This window comes from Myotis lucifugus, unplaced genomic scaffold (assembly GCF_000147115.1).
Source record: "Myotis lucifugus unplaced genomic scaffold, Myoluc2.0 scaffold_10688, whole genome shotgun sequence".
Classification (NCBI taxonomy): domain Eukaryota; kingdom Metazoa; phylum Chordata; class Mammalia; order Chiroptera; family Vespertilionidae; genus Myotis; species Myotis lucifugus.
The window spans coordinates 1-5,604 of record NW_005881736.1 but is presented as its reverse complement, the minus strand read 5'-3'; the positions used below and the strand labels follow the sequence as shown (position 1 = coordinate 5,604).

At 42.4% G+C, this 5,604-nt stretch overlaps 1 pseudogene; it reads left to right on the top strand.

The window, feature by feature from the left end:
- The first annotated feature begins 1,969 nt into the window (after positions 1-1,969).
- On the top strand, positions 1,970-4,966 carry LOC102423086 (annotated as a pseudogene).
- Positions 4,967-5,604: the final 638 nt, after the last annotated feature.

The window sequence follows — 5,604 nt, the reverse complement described above, 5'->3', positions numbered from 1 at the left end:
CAAAAAAAATAAGGGCCAAAAATAAACATTTTTCTTAACGGGATTAACTGTATAAGTTTTACATAATAATCCGAAGAGTTTGTATTCTGATTACTCCCCCTTGTTTTCAACAGCACCCTAGAACCCTGGGTTTTGTTTTGTAGTGGGTGGCCCCGTTGAAACTCCACGCAAATGTACTCGAACGCGCGTGAAAGTGTGTGTGTACGTGTGTGTGTGTGTGTGTGTGTGTGTGTGAAAAATCTTTTGACTTAGTAAGTAGGTCCATTATGCTCATCAGAAGATAAAAGTATGTTCTTCCTACTTGCTTTTTCAGGGATTAACCTGTATTGAAGCTCATTCTATAGACTCTTCCATCCAAGAAAAGACCATGTTTTTAACTTTCTTTTTTTTCCAACCTTAAACTAATAAAGCTAGACATCTCCTAGTTATTCTACTATCTCTAGGAAAAATGTAGAGTTGAATTCTTAAAATTTTAGACTAAATTGCTTACCTGGTATGTAAACAAGTATATACTCAAGATGATAACACATTGTTTCAGCCTTTTGCTAGATCTCCCTTAGCAACTGCTTCAATTAATGGCCATTTTACAAAGCATTGAGGAGACATTTGTTTGTATTGGCACTTTTTTATAATTATGTGTGTTCCTTGCTTTTTGTGGTTCTTTTGACCAAAATACTCATAAAAGTAAAAGTAATTTTAGAGCTCTAGCCGGTTTGGCTCAGTGGATAGAGCGTTGGCCTGCAGACTGAAGGGTCCTGGGTTCGATTCTGGCCAAGGGCACAAGCCCAGGTTGTGGGCTCGATCCCCAGTAGGGGGAGTGCAGGAGGCAGCAGATCAATGATTCTCATAATTAATGTTTCTATCTCTCTCTCCCTCTCCCTTCCTCTCTGAAATGAATAAAGAAATATATTTTTAAAAAGTAATTTTAGAATATATATCTACTTTAAGAATTTAATTGTCTGCTTTAAATACTCTCTCATTGGTGAAAAATGGGATGGACATTTACTTTTTATTGTAAATTCATTTGTGCCTTTCAAGTGTTTTCAAATAGAAAAAGTATAAGTAATTTAAATAAAGAAGCAAATCAGTATAACCTCTAATAAAACTTGAAAGTAGAACTTAAACTGTTAGCATTTTACAATATTAATTTGAAACATTATCAATGTGTAATTTAAAATGGCATTTAAAAAAGAAAATTAAGCCCTAACCGGTTTGGCTCAGTGGATAGAGCATCGGCCTGTGGACTGAAGGGTCCCAGGTTCAATTCTGGTCAAGGGCATGTGCCTTGGCTGCGGGCACATCTCCAGTGGCGGGTGTGCAGGAGAAAGCTGATCAATGTTTCTCGCTCATCGATGTTTCTAACTCTCTATCCCTCTCCCTTCCTCTCTGTAAAAAATCAATAAAATATATTTTTTTAAAAAGAAAGAAAATTAAACCCTAACCGGTTTGGCTCAGTGGATAGAGCATCAGCCTGCGAACTCAATGGTCCCAGGTTCAGTTCCGGTCAAGGGCATGTACCTTGGTTGCAGGCACATCCCCAGTAGGGAGTGTGCAGGAGGCAGCTGATCAATGTTTCTCTCTCATCGATGTTTCTAACTCTCTATCCCTCTCCCTTCCTCTCTGTAAAAAATCAATAAAATATATCTCAAAGAAAAAGAAAATTAAGGAGCAAATACCTACAGAAAATCTGACTATAATGATTGATTAGTTAAACCAAAATAAAACAACTTCTGAGTCAATCATCTCAATAGGTCTATTTTAGTCTGAGTGAATTAATTGCCAGTGACAACTGGAGCTTCTACTTATTTGATAATAGATATTGAAGACATTTATAATAAACCTTAAAGCATAATTAATAAAATTTAAGAATTTCTTTTTAAAAAAGTAAATGTCTTCCAGAAATGGGAGTAATTTAATGTGATGCTCACCCATAAATCTGATCATTTTATGATACTTTGTAAGACTTAAAACCTACTTCATCCCACACTCTTGGCAATTACTTTTAAAATATAAATTCAGGGACAAATTAGATAAATGCAAAGCAAACTATAGAAAGCAAGAAGTATTTTCCCCCTCTGTAATCTAGCAAATAGTATTACAATTTTAAGTGGGTGCAGTAACTGTTTAGGGCTCTAAGCGCCGCTGTTCACCTAACTTGGAGATGAATGTAACCAAAAGCCATCGGATACTCTGGGCTCTCACCTCACTAAAACCTGCAAATCCCACAAATCAACTGCAGGGCTGCAGCGAAACTCCGTCCTACATTTGAGACAATCTGGCTTTCCGAGGAGATCTCCGAGCCTGCAGCATAAAGGTGAACAAGACACTTATGCCCAATGAAGATTCCGAGTGGATTCCATAGCGAAAGAACAATGGCCGCTCCAAAGAATTACGGAGGACGCAGGGAGCTGATCCTGCTGTGCGCGCTCCTGAGTTCGCTGTGGGAGATTGGGAGGGGACAGATTCACTACTCCGTGCCAGAAGAGAGCGACAAAGGATCCTTCGTGGGTAACATCTCCAAGGACCTGGGGCTGGAGTCTCAAGAGCTGGCGAAGCACGGAGTCCGCATCGTCTCCAGAGGTAGGACGCAGCTTTTTGCTCTAAACCAGAGAAGCGGCAGCTTGGTTACCGCGGGCAGGATAGACAGGGAGGAGCTCTGCGCTCAGAGCGCACGGTGTCTTGTAAATATCAACATCCTCCTTGAGGATAGAGGAAAACTATTTGGGATAGAAATAGAAATCACTGATATCAATGATAATAACCGAAATTCCAGGTCGAAAATCTGGAAGTAAAAATTAATGAAATCGCGGCGCCTGGCACACGCTATCCACTCCCAGAGGCTGTTGACCCGGATGTGGGCTTGAATTCCCTGCAGAGCTACCAGCTCAGCCCCAATCGCCATTTCTCCCTGGACGTGCGAACTGGAGACGACGGAACTTTAAACCCTGAGCTGGTGCTGGAGCGCGCCTTGGACCGAGAGGAAGAGGCTGCTCACCACCTGGTCCTCATCGCCTCTGATGGAGGCGAGCCTCCTCGCTCCAGCACAGTGCACATCCTAGTGACAGTGTTGGATATAAACGACAATGCCCCAGTGTTTGCTCAACCAATTTACCAAGTGACAGTCCCAGAGAACGTGTCCCCTGGCACCCAGCTGCTTACTGTAAGAGCTAGTGACCCGGATGAGGGAACCAATGGAGAAGTGGCATATAAATTCTGGAAAATCAGTGAAAAACAATCTCCATTATTTCAGCTCAACGAAAAAACTGGGGAACTATCAACAGCAAAGAGTCTAGATTATGAAGAATGTGCATTTTATGAAATGGAAATACAAGCTGAAGATGTGGGGGCTCTCATGGGGAGGACCAAAGTGCTCATTTCAGTGGAAGACATAAATGACAATAGACCGGAAGTGATTGTTACATCTTTGTTTAGCCCAGTCTTGGAAAATACTCTTCCTGGAACAGTAATTGCCTTCTTGAATGTGCATGACCGGGATTCCGGGAAGAATGGTCAAGTTGTTTGTTACATACATGATAATTTACCTTTTCAATTAGAAAAATCAATAGATAATTATTATAGATTAGTGACGTGGAAATATTTGGACCGAGAAAAGATCTCCATGTACAATATCACAGTGATGGCCTCAGATCTAGGAACCCCACCTTTATCTACTGAAACTCATATCTGCCTGCATGTGGCAGACACCAATGACAATCCACCCACTTTTCCTCATGCCTCCTACTCAGCCTATATCCCGGAGAACAACCCCAGAGGAGCTTCCATCTTCTCTGTGACCGCCCATGACCCTGACAGTGGCAAGAACGCCCAAGTCACTTACTCTCTGACTGAGGACACCATCATGGGAGCACCTCTTTCTTCTTATGTCTCCATCAACTCTGACACCGGTGTGCTGTATGCAATTTGTTCCTTTGACTATGAGCAGATCCGAGACCTACAGCTACTGGTGACTGCCAGGGACAGCGGGGACACTCCACTCAGCAGCAATGTTTCACTGAGTCTGTTCATTCTGGACCAGAATGACAACACACCTGAAATTCTCTACCCCTCACTCCCCAATGATGGTTCCACTGGTGTGGAGCTGGCACCCCGCTCTGCAGATCCTGGCTACCTAGTGACGAAGGTGGTGGCAGTGGACAGAGACTCAGGCCAGAACGCCTGGCTGTCCTACCGCCTGCTCAAGGCCAGCGAGCCAGGGCTCTTTGCGGTGGGACTGCACACAGGTGAGGTGCGCACTGCACGGGCCCTGCTGGACAGAGACATGCTCAGGCAGAGCCTGGTGGTGGTAGTCCAGGACCATGGCCAGCCCCCGCTCTCCACCACTGTGACGCTCACTGTGGCTGTGGCAGACAGTATCCCAGAGGTCCTGGCTGGCCTGGATGACATCAAGAACCCTGACAACTCTGAAGACTCAGATCTCACGTTGTATCTGGTGGTGGCCGTGGCCATTATCTCCTGTGTCTTCCTTGCTTTTGTGGTTGTTCTGCTGGCGCTCAGACTATGGCGATGGCATAAGTCTCGTATGCTTCAGGCTTCAGGCAGAGGGTTGGTGGGCTTGCCTGCCTCAAGCTTTCTGGGTGTGGAAGGAGTACAGGCATTCCTTCAGACCTATTCCCATGAGGTCTCCCTCACTGCAGACTCAGGGAAGAGTCACCTGATCTTCCCTCAGCCCAACTATGCACATACACTCATAAGCCATGAGAGCTGTGAAAAAAATGGTTCCTTGTTAACACCCATAGATTTTCACGAAGGTAAGGACGAAGCTACTTCGGCTCAGGTGAGTTCAGTTTTTGTTTACATTATTTCTCAGAGGCATTATATTCTTTATAAATCTATGTGTTTTGAAACATGTATTATGCAGAAAGTTTAAAATAGTTTTAAGGTGTACCCTAAATATGGGGGTCATTTTAGTGTGATACTACAAAATTGAGCTCTAATTATCATAGTTTGTTTTATTTGCTTTCCCAAGGATTGGACATGATTGTTTAAATGTGAACTCTCAACCTTTTAAAGCCTTCCATATTTTACTGTAATTATAATTATCACTTATCACTCATTCACTTAAGAAGTAGTTGCCCAACCACAGAAGTTACATTTGTTTTCTATATAGGAATACTATATTCCTAAATTAGGACTGAGAGAAAATTATTGAGACTCCTAAATCCTTGAATTATCTTAGTAGAAATAAAATACATCACAGAATTTTATCATGTGTTTAGGGTTTGAACCTAAAACTAAGCTCTGAAAGATTCCTTCTTTTTAAGTCTCTTTTCAGAACCCTGTGTCTGCATTAGTACCCTTCAAAACTTTAAGGCTTCTTATATTCCAAAATGTACACACATTTTAAATGGTGGGTCCTGGTTGTAGGTTTGACTCTCCCTAAATGTTGAATTTGTGTGTCAATGTTCACCCAGGCTCACACAAATGGAGACATGGAATCTAAAGTCCAAAATAGACATTGCTCCTCCCCCCAAAACAAAACAACAAAATCAAGCCTGAAATAAATGCCATTTAAACCGTTGAAAGAGACTTTGTAAAATACAGAATCCCATGTTTCAGTAGAGTTCTAATGAATTGCTTTGATGG